General features: G+C 28.3%; 2 long non-coding RNA genes across 8 annotated transcripts; both read right to left on the reverse strand.

Moving 5' to 3' along the window:
* Nucleotides 1–10,409: 10,409 nt before the first annotated feature.
* On the reverse strand, nt 10,410–12,643 carry LOC121117018 (uncharacterized). 7 transcript variants are annotated; one of them, XR_011779875.1, is made up of 6 exons: nt 12,054–12,643; nt 11,706–11,977; nt 11,536–11,647; nt 11,347–11,405; nt 10,621–11,281; nt 10,410–10,551 (listed from the first exon to the last, which is right to left on the reverse strand). It is a non-coding gene; the product is annotated as an uncharacterized lncRNA (long non-coding RNA). The 7 variants fall into 7 exon arrangements; XR_005864018.2 differs by having other exon boundaries at nt 10,412–10,551; nt 11,536–11,977; XR_011779873.1 differs by having other exon boundaries at nt 10,412–10,551; nt 11,347–11,453; nt 11,706–12,643.
* A 5,970-nt stretch (nt 12,644–18,613) lies between these two features.
* On the reverse strand, nt 18,614–19,339 carry LOC121122968 (uncharacterized). The gene is made up of 3 exons (XR_005865884.2): nt 19,202–19,339; nt 18,941–19,143; nt 18,614–18,887 (listed from the first exon to the last, which is right to left on the reverse strand). It is a non-coding gene; the product is annotated as an uncharacterized lncRNA (long non-coding RNA).
* Nucleotides 19,340–19,554: the final 215 nt, after the last annotated feature.

The following is a 19,554-nucleotide window of genomic DNA, read 5'->3' on the forward strand; positions in this document are numbered from 1 at the left end:
AAATTTGCAATTATTCCTTTTTCTTTAAACATTTTCGATTGTATATTAATGTAATAAATGTTTGTGTCAACAATAAATCCCCCGGTAATCCCATAGACCTGGAACTTTAAAACTCTTATTTTCAGAGTAAATTTAGATTCACGATAGAAATTATCCAATTCTGAGACATTAGTGGTAGATTTATAGCACACTCAACAGAGAATACCCCCATACAGGGTTCCCTTTCAATGTCTTTGTCATGGAATATCATGTTACAAATGTAAGTACATAAATGTTATTCAAAAAGATCATGATTTTATGATGATTTTTGAATGAAAGACATCTTTCTAAAGTTTTAATGGAAAAACATATATATTTTGATTAACTTAAACAGCCTTCAGCAATAAATATTCATTAACTTAATTTGATTAATATAATGTTCAAACAATAACAATGTTAAGCCAGGGATTGTTTTAAACAAACGGATGAAGTTTATATATTTAATCAATTTAAACACTATTAAATAGTAAACTAAGAAAAACTTGTTTTCATCAAACAATCAAATGATATATATTACGTTAAAAGATATATCATTGTCTAAATATATAAAGGTATTTTACAAATAAAATATCATTATATCAAAACAAGGTTTATCTAACAGGACTCATTTACCAATGTTTCTTATGTTTTTAAACCTACGAAACCTATGAAGTAAAATTTGCAAAATTCAATCAAATATGTATTATCTACTTGCAAGATATACACATAGATACAAAAAAGGTAGATAAATAATTTGAATTTACCTATAATTATATTCTACTTAGTGATGAGGGATTGTTTTACAAATTAGACTAATTTATTTGATTAAATAATCATGACAACACAATACATAATAATAGTCTTACATGCATAAGCTAGTTACGGTCTTTTTTTTGGTTTGGATGTGTCCCCACTCTACGACAAGATTTTCCAATTACAAATGTAAGAATTCAAGAAAATATATTTTGTGGAGGTCAAGGGTCAACAGTACTTATGTAGATGCATTTTAAAGATTATTATGTTGCTGGTTTATTAATATGGGTAGCTAAATGTCTTGGGCGTTCTATTTGTTACATAACATTATCTGAGTTTGTAGATTTAATCGTAGAGTTATAAATTTCTAAGTACTTTCAATATTTTACAAATCCAATATTTATAACGTAAGCTTGACAATGTGAGAAATATTTTGGAAGAGAGCAGCTTAGCTTCCATGACGTTTTATTAAGTCCCATACATGTAAGTATGAGCCGAAATATATAAATATACATCCCACTCCGTATCAAGTAAGGACATTGGAGATATCACTCCTCAATTTTTACACTTGCACTTTTTACTTCTAAAAAAATCATAAGAATTACTTTCCGTCTTTCATGAGCTCACAAAAATGTGTTTATTTTAAATTTAAATATTCTCTCTTTAAATGTTCAAGAAATACGATAGCTGCTTTGAAAAATAAAAAAGAACATCGTTCAGATTACCGAATACATGAATGATTAATAAGGACCCAATTCGATACAATGCACTTTTCAAGTGATGATTTTATCTTATATTTTAAATACTTTTCTAATTTGAGTCCTTATTTTTCAATTTTAATATAATTGGTCGAATGGAAGGCAGTAACTAAATATAAGTAAATACGACCTAGGAATTGTCTAAAAAAGTCAATAAACATAATTTAATGTATATTTCCTTCTTGATGAGTGACTGTAAATCGATCATAAACCTAATCAGTTCAAGCGAATAATTTCTCCGAAGCGCATTGTCAACTGAGCAACGACACTACATTTTATTATATTCAATTATTACAATTAGTGTTTGTTTTTCTTCAACAAAATTGGTCCTTAATATAAAATACTTGTCATTAAACGATTTCAGCACATTATGTTGTATGCGTTATACTTTAAACCTAGCTGAAGTACCCGGCTTTGCTTCAATAATATTTATAGGTTCATGTATAGATAGGATTGTAAATCAGAAGCATTTTTGGTAGGAAAATAAAAGATCGAAAATTGGCCAATCTTTAAACCTCTAGGGCTAACTGAATTTTTAAGATTTTTTTATGATTTTTGTTATGTTAGTTATATATTGAATAGTATTTTATTAAAACAGTACAGGTTTTATGATCTCAAAACTTTTTTTTTTTGGACATCTTAGTGCTCACGAAGAGAATCTTAATTAATGACCACAAAATATCAAAAGTTTAATTTTATTTGACATGTTTAATTGATTTTTTAGAAATAGAAACAAGTATGTGGCCTGTCAACAGAAAATCAATCTAGAATTAGCTTTATAAAAATTGAATTTGTTCATTTGGAATTTTTTTTACAAATTTTCGTCAATTTCTATCAACTAATATTTGTTATGCCTCTTTTACAGGTGCCACAAATTGCATTTGAATTTTGTCAAAATTGTTCACCACATTAAATAATTATATATTTTTTGATTTTATTTGAATGGTTATATTGGCCAATATAAGTCTCTCAAATCAAATAAGGTTAAAAACTATATTAAAACCTTTGTTAATATCAGCAGCTTGTTATATGATTTTGAGGGAATAAAATGAATTATGGCTAAAAACCTTCTACGTTTAAAATAGCATGAGTACAGAGAAAATATTTATTTATATTTGAATTCATATTATATTATGCATTTTAAATCAATTTATACCCAAGATTGGCGGGAATTCTTCTGTCAGAGGGAGATGTTAACACCCCACAACTTTTTAATCATGGACAAAAAGAGAGAAAGACCACATACAAAACCGTTTTTCCTTTTCTAATAACCAAACTTAATTTTTTCTTTAGACATATCCCTTCTTAACAAATAATGTAAGATATAATTATGTTTTTTTTTTAAAGCGTTTTTCAAACTAAAGAAGTTCATTTAATCGGTGACTATCTATCTTTTGGTATCCATCTAGCCTAGTACATTAATCAAGGATGGCTAAAACTGCCGAAAAAATCAAAGACAATACTAGAAATACCCATTCTCACCTCATACTCTTAATCTAACCCACAATTATAATATGGGCTGCTGGTATAATGACTAGAATAATAAATAATATTATTTTTAGTAAAATATATCATTTATTAAAATTAAGCATATTTTTCAAATTGAAAAACGCAAAAAATAGTGCGCGCTATACGCAATACAACCCGTGATATACTCTTTGAGAAAATTACAATAACACTTTAAAAAGATCGTTTATTAATATAAAAATAGTTTTTTTTGAAAGAAATGCATTATTTTTACATACTTTTCAGGTCAGAGCTCTATTTTTCCACATAACATTGTATAGAGCTTCAAAGTTATCTAAATAACAGCTAGCTCAAATATAATAGTTTTTCATTTTTTATCCAAAGGAACATTTTTGTACTATGCCCCCCCCAATATTTTCCAAAAAAAAAATAAAATCTATATGAATATTTGTTTAATTTAAATGACCAGGAATATAGAAAAGAACAAAACTTAGCTCAAATTTTAGGTGGCCTATAAAAAATTTAAATTTTCTTTGCTCTTTCAAAAACTCTCAGCTTGCCTGTTCAGAGAATGGTGAATTTGCACCAATGTCATTGCAGATTGAAAATAATAAAATGTGTTTGACAAGAGAAGATCATCCCTATAAGGAATGATATTCTAAAGTTTCATGACTAATGGCTTTGTTGGAAGAACATTACACTCCAAAGGTGAATTATATAGTTGTATATTTTTAATTTTTTCATTGAAGATGACTTCAATCAAAAAAAGATTATCAGCGTAAAAAAAAAAGTATAATAATATATTTTTGGTCTTGTATCACTATTTCAGTTTATCCTTATTGGTATTACACATAGGGGTTTTTATACAAACAAAGTGATTTTTTCCCGCATAATTATAACCTTCGCTCCCTTCCTTCTCATGCGTGGTTATTTTCTTCATTTCTTCTCAAAAAAAGTGTTTTTTTTCGTTACTCTCGCCCCCTAATTTTTTTTTTTTTAGAAAATATAATTTTAACTTTTTTGTCTTGTGTTCCTTGTGACGTCATTTATTCCATCTGGGAACGTTTATAGGTCTAAGTTGTTTTAACTTGCCCCCACCCCTTCCTCTCTAACAAGGATAAGCGTGGTTTTAGGGCAGATCCCCTGCCTTGTAAGTTGTCCCGTAGCTTGTGAATGCCCCATCATATAAAATTCATATACACTTATCTTTTTACGAAACGAATTGCAGCAAGAAAATTAATGTATAATTGAAACTCGAAGAGAAAATGATGCTAAATGAGAAGCTATGTTTGAGTGTATACATGAAAAATGGAAAATAACACAAAGTATATATTGAGTGTTATTTTTTATATTAATATAGCCCAATTTGTATGTTCGTTGACGCTTAATAACTCTGGGAAATATAGGGTACTACATAACTTATTTAATAAATGCAATGACAGGAATACTCCAATGTCGATCTTCAATCTTATTCCAAGTCTAACAAGACCTTACTATGGTAACTCTATGTTTGCAAAAAGACAGAGGTAGTTTGATACTTCATCAGTAGTGTAGAACAAAAATCATAACTTGACGAGAATAATATTTGCAACTTTTTGGAAGATATAGTTAAAAAAAATAATATATTTATTTTATAATTTGTGAAGACATTTTTATATGATTTTAATATAAATACGAGTAAAATATGTTACTAATAAATATAATGCAGTTAAAAATGGGCGTATCAAACTTAAGTAGTATCTATATCCATAAAGTTATGATTTCATTACCTTCACTTTTGGATGTAATATTATTTATACATAACATATGGTTGAATCATATTAGGGAAGTTTGATTTTGAAGAGTTGGCACTTGAAATTATATTTTGAAACTATTATAAGTTCCAATAGACGTCTAATTTTTCTTATCTACAAAGTAGACACTTGTTTTTATGTAGTTGGTAGTAGAAAATAAAGGACTTAAAGGAAAGTGTGGACACTCAGTAGAAGGAGAGTAAGTTCCTGATAGACAATAATTGAAACTATATTGCTTTGAAGTATACTTTATACAACTTTATTGATAGATAATAACGATATTTCTTGTTTCAAATTTTAGCTATATACTTAAATAAAGGGTGACCAATATTGAAAAAAAAAAAAAAATAGAAACTGAACACAAATGAATGTTGAAGAACATAATTATATTTGATAATCACTTAAACATTTTTAATTTTTGTACAAAATTTAATTCGAATGCAACCAAAATTTAAAAAAAAGGCATTATTATAATTTTTTTCTAAAACTAAAGTAATTGTTTGGATTTTTAAATCTCTGTTAGTATATAATATTTTTTAAATTTGGTTATTGAACTCCAAAAATAAATCGTATTTTGAGACATGATTACGTCTTTCAAATAATGTATCATTTTGTCTACTATTTCTCCCATTTTGCACTCGTAAATATCAATGAAAATACTAAAAATACCTTTATAAATATAAGCCATCTAAATAAATAAACATTTATCTTAAAAATAATCTTAACAACATAAGTTTAAGGTATCCAGAAGATATGATATGTTAATCTTGTAGTAATATCATTATTTTTTTTATTTCTAAAATAATTTTCTAAGAAATAGGGGAATTTTGGGAATTAAATTGGTTAATGATAATATTGATAGTGTTATATAAAATAATAGCCACAATACTAAAATTTTGTAGCTACTGTTGTACACCTCAGTTCTCACATTGAAAAAAGGAAGAATACGAGAAATCAAACGGAAAAACAAGGAATGACTTTTAAAAAAGTTCATTATATTCAATAAACCTCAATTTAAAATTACTATATACACAAATAAATCCTAAACAGGACAATTCTCAAGATAAATAAAAAATTACTTAAAATCAAATTAAATGTTTCAGGAGCATGCTGAAAAGTAATGACGATAAAATTGAGTTTCAAGGAAAATAGAAACATTGTGTCTATCGGATAATTATTCGTTGAAAATATGATCTGCCAAAGTAAAAAAACCCGAGAATGAACGTCGTAACACTTACATTTTGAAGATTGTTTGAGGGGCAAGTACTTTAGAGGTTACGATGTTTCCTTCAATTTAGTTATGAGCAGCTAAAAGAGGGAACAAATGAACACACATACCACTCCTTTTTTTTTAGTAAATACATAGATAAGAATTACTTTGATGTCAATTCTACTACCAGTTCAGCCCGGACTTATACTTAAATTCTCTCAAATAAATCTTCAATGTTATTCTTCTCCCATTTGAAGTTTCTACTTCGATGTTCCCTTCTCAAAAAATAAAAAATAATTATTACTGTTTAGAAAATAAAAATAAAACAAAGCTCAGATTGCAACTACAAAAATATTGGACTTGTAGTTTTTATAACTCTATATATTATTGAATTATAGTCAACAAGTAGCTTGGAGGAGGAGGGCGTTGGCTCACGCTTACTGAGGTACAAAAAACTAAGAACTAAAAAATCAAAAAATACAAATATAATACTAATTTGTGATATCACTTTAATTATGTTAAAATCATAAAATTTATTATTTATTTTACCTTGATTATTTAAAAAAAAATCATTAAGTAATGGAACAACGTGTTGAGGAGTAAACAGTTGAATAGACAAAATGTGAATGTTTTTTATTATTTTTTAAAGAATGCATTAAACAAGTTTTGCTCTAAATTTGTTCCTTATTATTGATCCAAAAGCCAAATGATTTATACAATTAAAATAACTTTTCCGAAATGAAAGAGCAAAATCTTTTATTAAAGAAATAATTAATAATTAATTTTAGTGTGTTAATAAAAAAGATGATAATCTATAAACTATACTGAAGTTCTGAACCAGTGTTTTGCAGACAACTATCTAGTCTGCGTGGAGGCACTGTGTAACCAAAACAAATTAAAGAAGGGTGAAACACGATCCAGTACGGGTCTTGTATTGGGTACAACCATGGATAAAAAAACTTTTTGTTGTTGCAATCTGAAAAAGTTTTTTTTATCTCTAGATTAGGACCCTTTCTCTGTGAATTTTGCTGCAGAAGAGATTTTTTGGTGAATGTTTTGTAAAATGGACTGATGGAAGAATCAAATGACAGCATTGTCATAAATTCAAAGGCAAGAAACAAACTGGAAACAATTTTCATTGCTACTCTGGGTGACCCATCCCACCACGACTTGATCTCATTTTTTCCCAAAAGCAAATGCAAGTGTCTAAGTTAGTCTAAAACACAGTTTATTATTCTTTGTATAAATATTTTACGTTTTACTGATTTATTTAGGAAGGTACAGCTCGGAAATGTTATAACAGTCACAAGTTTGCCTTCAGTAGTAAAAAAAGATTGAGAACCCCTGTACTATAAAACATTTAAAAACAATTTCATTTTATTATTTGTGCAAAAATGCAATATTTTATCACATAATTGCTTTGTAAGGATATATCTTAATCTATCCGTCAATTTTACGTAATAAATTTATTTTATAAACTACAATATAAAGATTTAAAATTCTTGAAAAAGAAATAATAAATTTCATTTTAGTTGTAATTAATATTTACAGACTTATACATATATATTCTTGTACATTTACATTTATAATATAATTAAAAGACAACATTTAATTTTATCAAATTAAACCTGAAAAAATAATTGTTTATAAATTATTTAATTTAATATTAAAAAAGGAAAACTCTTAAGATTATCTAAATGTTATCCTTAAAATGGTATCTTTAATGAAATTTCGTGTAATATAATTCTACGTTATAACTCTTTTTGATAACATTTATTCACTAATACAAGAAGCGTTATAGAGATAGAGTTGGTTAAAATATGGTCTGACGGTTCGTAAAAAAAATAAAAAGATTGTTATCGCGACAATTTGTAGAATGCTAATGAGGAAAACAGCTTAGCTGTCAAAAATGCAGTAGATTAATAAAAACAGATTTGAGAGGAAAGTAATTCACAGAAACCCCACTCTTTATCCCCAGGATCATACTTCTTGTGGGGTTTTTAGAATTTTTTGAAAAACAATTTAAAAATTAATTTATTTTGGAAAAACATTCAAAGATTAATTTTTTTTTGAAAAAATGTCAAGGTTAATATATTTTTTTACAAAATCTATAATCTTTCTCAAAAATATTAAATTTTTTGAAAAATTAATATTAAATTTAAATGTAAAAAAATAGCAATTAAAAATTCAAAGCTACTATTAAACAAACAAATATTTTTTCCAAAAATTAAACTTCAAATATTAAATTTGAAATGAAAAAACATTAAAAATTCAAAGCTATTAACAAACAAATTTATTTTTGAAAATTTCAAAAAGGATTTGTAATATTAAATTTTTGGATCCTGTTTTAAGAATAAATATTCGGATAGGGGCTATTCTCAAAAGTTTAATTTAAAGAATAAAAATTTCACAAATCCACAAGCTTCATTCCAAAAAAATTATTAAATTTATTTTTAAATATGAAGGAAAAATAATTTTTTTGGGGTAGTCTTTGCACTGATTTTAGGGAGTGGACTATTTTTTTTTTTAGGTTTAAACAATATATCACACTTCATTCCAGCCTTACTCACTATTTAAAACTTATGATGACGTTATTTTAATGTTAAATAAATAAAATGCTCATATTGATTCAATGATCATAACTCATCAGTTTCTGTATTCGACTTTTTACAATTATAAAATATACCAAGTGTTAGTGGGATTATATTATCATTTACCTATGTAACTGGTTTTAAAGCTACAACGTCATTAAATATTCAAATGGATGACTTTTTTACTTTTAAATGAATGTTTACAGACAATAATGAAATTACAGGTCGCGAGTACTGGTATACCAAGATGTAATAATAATAAATTACTATTTATAAAACAAATGTAATTTTTGTCCATCAGTTTTGATTTACAAGTACTTTTATCTCAATGGATGAAAATTTTCATAATTCAAGGTTTCTAAAAATTTTAAAAATCGCCAAGGGAAAAACGTGTCAAAAGTGACAAAGAAAATTTACTACGTCATGAAGGGCGATAACTCTTTTGGTTTGTGTTGCACAACACTGGATTTTTTTCGATGGTTCTCTTAAGATAATTGTCTCATCATTGTATAGTTAAAAATGACCGTTGAAGCTGGGATTGAACTAAATGCCCAGCATGTATGAATAGGAGACAATAAGACATCTTCAAGACAACACTATGCCGCACACATCTTTGATGACGCTCCAGAAGCTCTGGAATATACCTTTTTATAAAGCATTGGAATAAAGACAAACATAAGAAATTACTTTTTCTCCAACCTATCATAAATAATCCTAGTCATATTAGATATAGTTACACTTTAAGAATAAATTTCAAAACAAAACCTATATTTTAGTGTGTACCTAAAGAAGAATTTAAGATTCAAAATGTATGTTATTTACTACGTCATGAAGTGGTAATTTAATCGTCGAGTATAACAAAAATAAGGATTTTTTTTCGATGGTTCTCTTAAGATAATTACCCCATATCATAAAAACTTTGGGAAAAGAAAAATGAGGTCATAATTGAAATAAGAATATCTGACCCCATAGTCATAAAAACCTATGCAAATATCTGATCGTAACACTTTTTATAGACATGGCTACGAAAATGCAGACTATAATCTAATTTCCATCATTCTATACAAAATTTCCATGTTCTCAAAATTTAGATCGATATAGAGCACTTCAAGCTGAGACAAATCTTCAAGTATCATCCTTATTTTAGAAAATATAAAATAGATGAGGTCAAACATGAAAAATTAAGAATAGTGGGATCGAATAGTCATAAAAAATAAAATGCAAATATCTTTAATTATTTAAAACTTTTTATAGACATGGCTACGAAAATGCAGACTATAATCTAATTTCCATCATTCTATACAAAATTTCCATGTTCTCAAAATTTTACAATGTCACAAAAAAGCTAATATCAAACTTTGAAGACAGGGAAAGTTTAGGAATTTACTCAAAATCCAAAAAATGTAGGCTTATCAATTGAACTATGAAGAAAATAACCAAAAAGTATTAAATACCTAAGTCACTTGAATGTTAGAGTTCTATTATTTGATAAAATAAACTAAAAACCTCCATCCCAAAAAATATATACCTAATCTTATGTATGAAAAACTAATAGAAATAAACTATTTCCGTATAAAAAGCACCTCAATAAAATTCCTACAAGACCAAGTCAGCACATTTAATCTGCTATAGTTTATGGATAAATCAGTAGTATTACTTTATATAATATGCATTCGGTAAGATAAATAAATCTGTCTTCAGTCCTATTTTTTCAACGATTTAACTGTAAAATTTATTTAATATTATTAAAGAAATGATCCAATGTTTTTAAAGACAGGCAAACTATGTTCGACATTTAGAGCATTTTTACAATTGGCTTTTATTATTGTGTTTATTGGACACAAAATGTTAAAAAGATAATCAATTTATAAAATCAAACTGCATCCAAAATGATTATTTGGGACTTCGTCTCGGATTTGGTTCGATATTTTCCTTTTTGGTCGCTTAGATATTATAAAAAGCTAAAGACAGAATAGATAGATTCTGGAAAAGTAAAGAATGAATTCAAGACTACATTTTTTCTTACGAACATTGAATAACATATACAAAGTTTGATGAATCCAACAATAATTTGTGAACGAACCCATTTACTATTACCATGCAATAGTTGGTACCTTGACAATTTTTCTTCATAACCTATAATAAATAAGTAAGACTGGTATCAATCCTTGTTGAAGACTGTCAAAGTGTAGTGATCTACTCTAATCTAAGAGCTTTCGTGATCATAACAATCTTTGTGTATGTTCTTCTTCTTTCCTCAGTCCCTCTTTCTTATTTTAATTTCATTATCCAAAGCTCATAATAATACATACTCCCTATTTCTTTTTCACGAAACCTAGTCCCTTAAAATAATACACACCCTATAAAAAAATATCAGGTTTTTTTTCAAAAATACCACGTAAGTATCGGAGGATGATGAGAGAAAAAAGCAAAAAATTATTGATAAAGTATAAATTTATTTTCAAATTAGACGATAGATCTAAATTATGCTGTATATGAATAAATATTGAATTAATAATACAAAACAAATGTACTAATATTAAAATGTTTATTTTTCCAATGGTCCGCAAGTCCATAGTTTATGATAAGTATAATAACTCCACTTCAATTTTCATCCATAATATATCTAATTATTGTTAGCAGCTTTCCTTCAACTCAAGTATTGGAGACATAATACCATCCATCAAAAATCTAGAAATAAAAGAAAAACAATTAAATTACAATTTCAATAACTACAATTCAAAGTTTCTAATTACCAAATTCCAATACTTTATTTTTCAATCGACAAGTGGCTAATGGAGCTCCATATAGTTGACTAAAAAGATAATAAATTAACGAAAAAACTAAATCAAACACATAAAGTCTAAAAAAAAAAAAAAAAAAAAAGATATATAATTGGACATAAAGAGGTTCAGGTTCATTTTAAAATATAAATACTTTCTCACTTCAACAGGGATGGCATTCCAATTATAGACAACCCTATTAAATAAGCTGTACTGGAGATGGTTGCTATTAGCATGTGGCTGAATGAGAGCATTCTTGGAAGATGGCCTAGTACTGTTTGGGTCATTAGTATATTTCGTTTATTTTTCTATAACCCATAATCAAATCCTACCTATTGTTGCTTTATTGCAATATTAATAACCCGATGACTCAGTGCTTTGAACATTTTTAAATGAAGTAGTTTCTTTTTTACATATCAGGTTCCTCAACTTTGATGCATATGTTTGTATAGAATCATCCATTAGTTGTAAATTTATATTGCTGAAATTCTCATGATGAGACCAATAGCTCTATCGGTTTATCTCCCATTATTAAAAGTATGTTTAACAAATTTAAAGCTCCAAGAGGTTAGCTCTCCCAGATCCTTAAAATATTTTCTGATAACTGCAAAGAGAGTTGGACCTTAGAAAATACCCTGAGGAACGAAGAATGGGACCTTGATATAATCCAATCTGCTTACATTAATCAGTTCTTGTTGCTCACGGTTTCTTAATCAATACAATATCCACTATAAGAGCTATTTATATAAATAGCAACTGTGCAACACTTTTATTGAATGCTTTACTATAATGAAAATAAAGGAAATAATTATCCAGTGTAAGTCTTTCCTTATGGCCATCCCATCCAAGTATGCTAAAAAGTTAAGTCACAAATTGATTCCCAGTTTGGAATCCATATTGTCTTGGAGATATCAGATTGTTTTTATTAAAGAATTGCTTGATCCCAGAGTTAACTGACTTCTCCATTAATCGAGAAACTTGGCTAGTAATTGATAATTACCCTAAGATTTTCTATTTGATGAAAAGGAATAACATTGGTGCATTTCTTATCAATAGGTACAACTCCTTCTTACATTTGATTTGTTGAAGATCATGGTGAGGAGAAAAGATAAAAAAATTACAGAGCTGATGAGGAAGATAACACATATTATTAACTGTAACTAACGAATAAATCTAAGTTAAATGTTCTATTGCTTTTTTGAAGATCTGATACAGTGATGAAGACTGTTGTATATGAGTAGTCTATAAGCTGCTAAAGTTAAATTATTGATCGTTTCATTCCCGGTTACAACTCTTCTGAACATTCTATTTAACAAAAATAATATTTCTTTAAATTTAAGGCATAATTAAAATAAGGAAATGTTTATAATAATTTTTTTATTATAATCTACTTCTTAGACAATCCTCCTTCTCAAAATGAATTGGTTTTGTGATCCAATTTGACTTTAAGTTGTAACTCAAATTTAAATTGAAAAAAGAGACCAAATTTTAGGTTAAACATAACAAAATGAGCTCACAGCCTTAAAAAGAGCTAACATAAAATTTAATTTCGAAGTAAACTTTTTAAAAATTATTTTTAAGTTTTTGAAATATCATATTTTTTCAAGTAGAACCGCAGAACATGGTTTGTTAAAATTTAATTATATCACAGTTTTTGGTAAAAATGAGAAAAAGGCTTCATATTTCATGAATAAATATTAACCTATAATATATCAACATAAAAAGAAGACGAATATATTATTTGGGATAATCTCCAAAAGAAAATATATGCAAAAATGTATACGATAAAATTACCAGCGGTGAAAATGTTTCCAGTAAAATTACCTAGAACCATTTTTGACACCCCTGATATCATTCCAACATACTTAAATTTAATGATGTCATAAAATACAATTGTAGAATTAATTACATAGAAAAAGCATGTCCAATTTTCTAAAAGTATTTCCATTACTGAATTAGTTTTATACATCATTGTGATTAATTTAAAGTTGTTTTACAGCCTCATTAGATGGAATAATGAGCTCTAAAAATAATTTTCATATTTGAATTACTCGTAAACAACAATAAATGTATCATTTAAATATGCCATTGTATTTATGCATTAATGGATATTATACAAATTAAGATCATTTTATCACTTTTGGTTTGTATCTTTTGAAAAAATTGGTTAATTATATTAGGAACTTAACAGTTGAAAAAATAAAACTCTTGAATAAGTATTATTTGGTTGTTTATCGAGTTTTGTAATTTTTGTCGAGTCATATATTTACTCAATGTCTTAAAAGTTTTAATACTCTGTAAATAAGAAAACTCCTCCGTTCATATAGGTCAAACCTATAAACTAAGTCACAAACCATGATCACAAGATCAAATTTTTCCTAATTTTGTTGACTACTGGAATTTCAAAAGGGAACAAAATGCATACGTCATAAGGAAACATTATAAAGTAACACCATCTTTAGTATCTCAAGAGAAACGTATTGTGTTTTATTATTTTCTCGTAGCCAAGAAAATTTTCTGAAGCTAACAAGTCCGTTTTGTCATATTGTTATATAGCTTTTGTAGATATTTGCGAAATTATATAAAGATTATTGTAGTATTGAATAATTCTATTCGAACTTGTGTATTATCTATATTCTGAAATATATGTATCTGGGTAGAAACTGAAAGAAATACTTGCCTTTCTATATGTAATTTGAAAATCTTCTTCCACAATTAACTTAGGGCTCGTTAAAAAAAGAGAGAGAGGGAGATAGAACAGTTTCTTGTTCTTTATGTGCCACAATCTCCCCAACACTCAACTGCTGAAATCATCTGTACAATGATGTATTGAGTATTTACATTTGCATCTGTAGATTATCAGTATTTTGGAAAGGTTCACTTACACATGAATAAATTTCTTAACGTTAATATTTACTTTACACCAATTTTTAATAATTTGCTACACTTTATTTTACTTTCAATTAAGGTAAACGTTAGACTTTTTAATTTACATTGAGTAAGTTTCTACAAACTTGAATTCAGCACGTTTGTAAAAAAATTTAATATTAAGTTTAGATTAGCTAATGCTTTTTGAGAGTATTGAAGAGTGCAAATATTTCTAAAAAATATTTTCACTTTTTATAAAATAAAATGGAGTGCCCTTTATTTTCAAATTATCTTTATTAAATGAGGAAAAGAAATTGCCTTTTTTTTAATATTTATTTTTCCTAATATTTATATTATGACTTTCAAGATTTTATGTCAATTTTTTGAGCCACATATCACCTATTTATATTCAAATTCTTTCATAGGATACATTTTTCCTTTGAAAAAAATACAAAGCAATAAAGTATCTAAGGAAGTATGGGTCATATTGGCTCAAAAAAATATCAATATTAAAATTGATAATACAACTAAATTACATTAAACTATGTTATTAAATTGAAGGCAAAAGTTGGATATTGTTTTAAATTTGCAAAAAAATGCCAATAACTAAGGTCTCAATATCACTTTTGCAAGCTGAATAACATGCAAAAAAAAGCTGTTATATGTATAACTATTTCGTGTTTTTAGAGTACATTATCCTTTAAAATCTAATATAATCGACTACATACGTTCAAAGTAAGATAGCATTTCTCAGAATTGGTTAAATTAAACAAATTACTAATTTGATGAGTATTTATACAGGGCGAAAATAAGTTGAAATTCAGAGTCTTTACAGTCAATATATGGCTTGGAAAAAAAGGATTCTTTATTTTGTATTTCTTGTCCTTTTTTTTAAAAGAACTAAATGTATCTTGTCAATTATATTTCACATCAGATTATACAATAAAGGGTTGTAGAGGTGTGACTGTATACTACAAATGCTTACATATATGACAGTATTGCGCTCATCCAGTTTATTCATGTATTATCTTGCGTCGAATATGGAGGTATCAAAGTAAGAAATTTACCATATTTTAAAAACCAAATTTTCATGATGTGTGTTTGGTGAGATGGGTAGGAAATGATCTACTGTGAGATTCTCCCCTATGGCCAAACACTAAATTCTACCCTCAACAGTTTGAAACTAGCAATCAAAAAGAAGTGGCCAGTATTGGTGAATAGGAGAGGAATCGTTTTTAATCAAGACAATATTAGGCCGCTCACATCTTTGATGACGCGTCATAACCTCTGGGAGCTCGGATGTGAAGTTCTTATGCATCTACCCAACTACCCGGACCTGGAACCAAGTGACTACTAACTGTTCCTCTCTATGACCAATGCGCTTGAGGGTACATATTTGTCCTCAATATAGGGATGTCGAAATTAGTTGTCCGAGTTTTTGCCGATAGGGACAAGGACTTCTACGAGAAGTGCATTATGAAGTTGAATTCTTCTTGGCAACAACTTATCAAACAGATCAGGGTATACTTAGATTAAAGTGGATGATTGTAACACTTCTTATAAAGCATTGAATTAAAACGAAAAATACGAAACTACTTCTTTCCCAACTAAATATTTTAAACACATCTCAGACCACAAAGATTTAAAAAAATATATTTGAAGGACTTATCTTTTTTATTATTATTATTAAGTAATGTCGATAGAATAATACCACCTAGCTTTCAATATGAGACGGAAGAAGTTGTTTAAATAGGACAACTTATATCTAAAAATGACAGAGTTTCTATTTGAAGTCACCAAACAAACACACACGATCTTAAACTTTGGTGGAATGATTATTTAATTTAATATAAACATAACACTATATTTTTCCATTTACAAAAGTCTCATACTAATTAATACTCACATATAAAACTAGGACTTCTATATCTTATTTCACAAAAATATTAATATGTGCATTACTGTAGCTCATATATTTATATACTAGGAAAGGGTTATTAGGTGTTGCTTAGTCCAAGAAGGGAGAGGGAAACTCCATTGACGATGGCCAATGCTATTTCTTCTTCATTTTTAGACCCTTCAGAGAGGGTGAACATTATGGAATTCTTAGAGGTATTATAATATAGAGCCTTTATATTATATGAATTGTATTATTATGAATTTAAAAAAAAAAGTGTATTAAACTTGAAATAACATACCAATATGTACACATGAAAAAAATTGTCTAGTTGAGAAGAAAATCTTTTAATTTTGTCAAAAATTTGAAGATCGAAATTTGTGAAGAAAATGGCAAAAAGCTGTTTTCACTTATTTTGTAGAAAAAAAAATGACATAATAAAGAGAAGCACAAACCTACCAAGATTTTTTTATAGTTGTAAAACCGTAAAAGGTATACAGAATAATTTCGTCGAAAAAAGAATCCTCAATAATTTGTGTTTTTTTTAGTTACAAATAAACTGTTCAGGAAATTGAAAGTTCGAGATTTTAAAGGTAAGTTTATGTATAAAATGTAAGTGCAAGCGAATATCCAGGCATACTTTTACAAGTTTTATTTCATTAACAGGGTGCGGACTCAAAAATTAGAATCCTCTTCGAGGACGTCTAGCCTCAGTTGTAAAAGTTTGATAATTTTGAACTTAGCCCCACTCGAAAGAACGGACAAAAAGCTATAATTTGACGTTTGTTTTGTCTTTCTGATATAAAAAATGTCCGAGCAACAATCAAAGCAGCTGAGGTTGAGCGATCTCCTCCGCACACAAGTCGATCTCTGACAAGAAGATCTTCGCAGTGGACGCACTTCTGAATAGGAGAAAGGATCGCTTCTTGGCTGAATCAAGAGCTAAGTTTGAGGGAACTTTCATAACCAAACATTCACCTAGGGTCATATTCCTTTTAAGGTTGCGTCCGACGGCAGCAAGATGCCTCTCTACTTATTCAAGGTCGTCAAGAAAGTCAAAACGGATGTCATGTCATGGTTAAAGAGCACGTTGCTCAGGAAAAACTATGTTTTTACCTTAGACGGTGCCTAGCACACAAGTCCAAGAAGGTGCAGCATTTTTCCAGGGAGAACATGGCTGGACTTCATCCTCACCCGACGTGAACACCCTGGACTTACTTATTTGGTGCGTCCTGGAGAGCAAGATTGACAACACTTTTCATTCTAATATCGATGCCCTGTAGGCCGTGACTACGGGGGAGTGGAACAACTTGTCCTTGTACTTCATCAAGGTCAGCTGGACTTCTGTCCATCCCCCGTATTCAGAATGAAGGGGGAAATATTGAATAAAAAGTGTAAAAATTGTTGAATCACCAACAACTGACTAAAAAGTTTGCATTAAAAATGGCACAACATAAAAATATATAGAAGTAAAAACGGCTTTTAAAACTTTTAATTTTTGTAGTTATCACCTTTTACAATTCCCATAGTGATTGTGGAGGTCCCATTTAAAAACAGTGTCCTCACTGGGTTAAAAAAACGAGTGGGTAGTAATTGTGAGACAGAATAAAGGTTTTGCCGATTATAGATAGAAAGCTATGCTGAAGTCAATTTCAATAACAGCACCGAACATATTATTTGAACCCAATGATTTCATCGAACATTGAATGTTGCAAGATATATCGGAAATCTTTTTTTTAAGCCTTTGTGAGGGGCGTCGATCCTATTGTTGAGAATCGACTCTATTTACCTGGCAATAACACGCGAAAGGACCCTATATGATTCGTTTAAACCTGTTATGGGTCTCCAATCATTGATATTCAAACCATCCCCTTTCTTTGGTATTAATACAACTCGACCTTTAGAGACTGACTTTGGCAATTCCCCGAATTTTTCCATAGATCTACTTTCAATAAGAAGGGTGTTATTTCTTCTCCAAAAGATTTAAAAAATACAGCTCCCACTCACTTGGGACCGGAGGCTTTATTGTCCTGGAAAAATTTGTTTATATATTCATTTATCTTGACGGATGTGAAAACTGGAGTATATATTTCCTTTTTTCTAACTGGAATTTTCGGACCAATTATGCACTAAGTATGTCCGCCGTTTTACATGAGGTATTTTCATTATGTATTTGCTTATTGATGATTCATGATTAGCTAAGTGAAGGTTCATAAATCGATGGAATACAGTAAACTATATTAGTATTCTTAAAAATCTCAACTCATCCAAAAAATTTAAAATCAAGTCCTATAATTGACCACAATATGTCCATGAAATATTACATTTTATAAATAATATAAAAGAATTAATAGACATTTATTATTTTCATGATTTTTGTTCAATATTATATTTGTGTAAATTCACCTCAAATGTACTCATTATGTTTTATGAAAAATCTACAAGTAGATATTTCTATCAAGTAAATTAAGAGTGTAGTTCCTTAAAATCTTTATTGATAAAAGTAGCATTAATGTTAACAATTTATCCCTTCGGTACAATTGCAGTTGATCTACTAGTTGTAGTTGGCCTACTAGTTGAACTTAAAGTTGTCTTTTTTATAAAGTTTAACACAAGTTTTCCATCACAGCAAAAGTATCTCCAGCGATTTTTTCTTACGCCATATCCACCATTTTCAATCATCCCATATGGACCATTAAAAGGATCTCTGCAGCATCCACATTTTTTGGACTTTCCAACAATAGTCGCTCTAAATGTCGTCATTTATATTATTAAGAAAACTTAAACGTATTTATGTCTTACCTAATGATTCCCTTTTTACATTTCAAGTATGTACAGCAATGAAAAAGGGTTTTGATAATGGAACCAGATTTATAACATAGGTAATTGTATTTACAAGAATACTTGTCACACAACGCAGAAGTTTTATTCGTTTCCAGCTTCTGAGCATATGTAATAGCGATGAATACGAAACAAAATACAATCAGTTTCATCTTATGATTTGTCTGAAAACGAATTAGGAAGATAGTTAACATAACTGTTATTATTACTATTGTAACTTACTTCTCCACAAGATTAGCCGAACTATTCTCCTTTTCGAATCAGTGTCTTTAAATCCTCCTTTATTTTGTAAAACTTCATTATTTTATTGGAAAAGAAGTACGTTAACAAGTGTAAATTTTCATCATGTTGGAATATACAAACTTCTCGGCATTCGTTTATTTCTTAATCATTCTCTGTATAAATCAGTTGTTTTTCATTAAAAAAGATAATTTGTACTTATGTTTAAAATGCAATCTTGCAGCTTTGAAGGGGATCTATAGAAATTGATCCTTTTATACATACATATACTTTTGAGCCTATAACTGGGAGTTTTCATTGCAATTTACTTTCAAATGTTCAAGGGCATATTATTT

The sequence above is a fragment of the Lepeophtheirus salmonis genome, chromosome 1 (assembly GCF_016086655.4).
Source record: "Lepeophtheirus salmonis chromosome 1, UVic_Lsal_1.4, whole genome shotgun sequence".
In the NCBI taxonomy this organism is placed as follows: domain Eukaryota; kingdom Metazoa; phylum Arthropoda; class Copepoda; order Siphonostomatoida; family Caligidae; genus Lepeophtheirus; species Lepeophtheirus salmonis.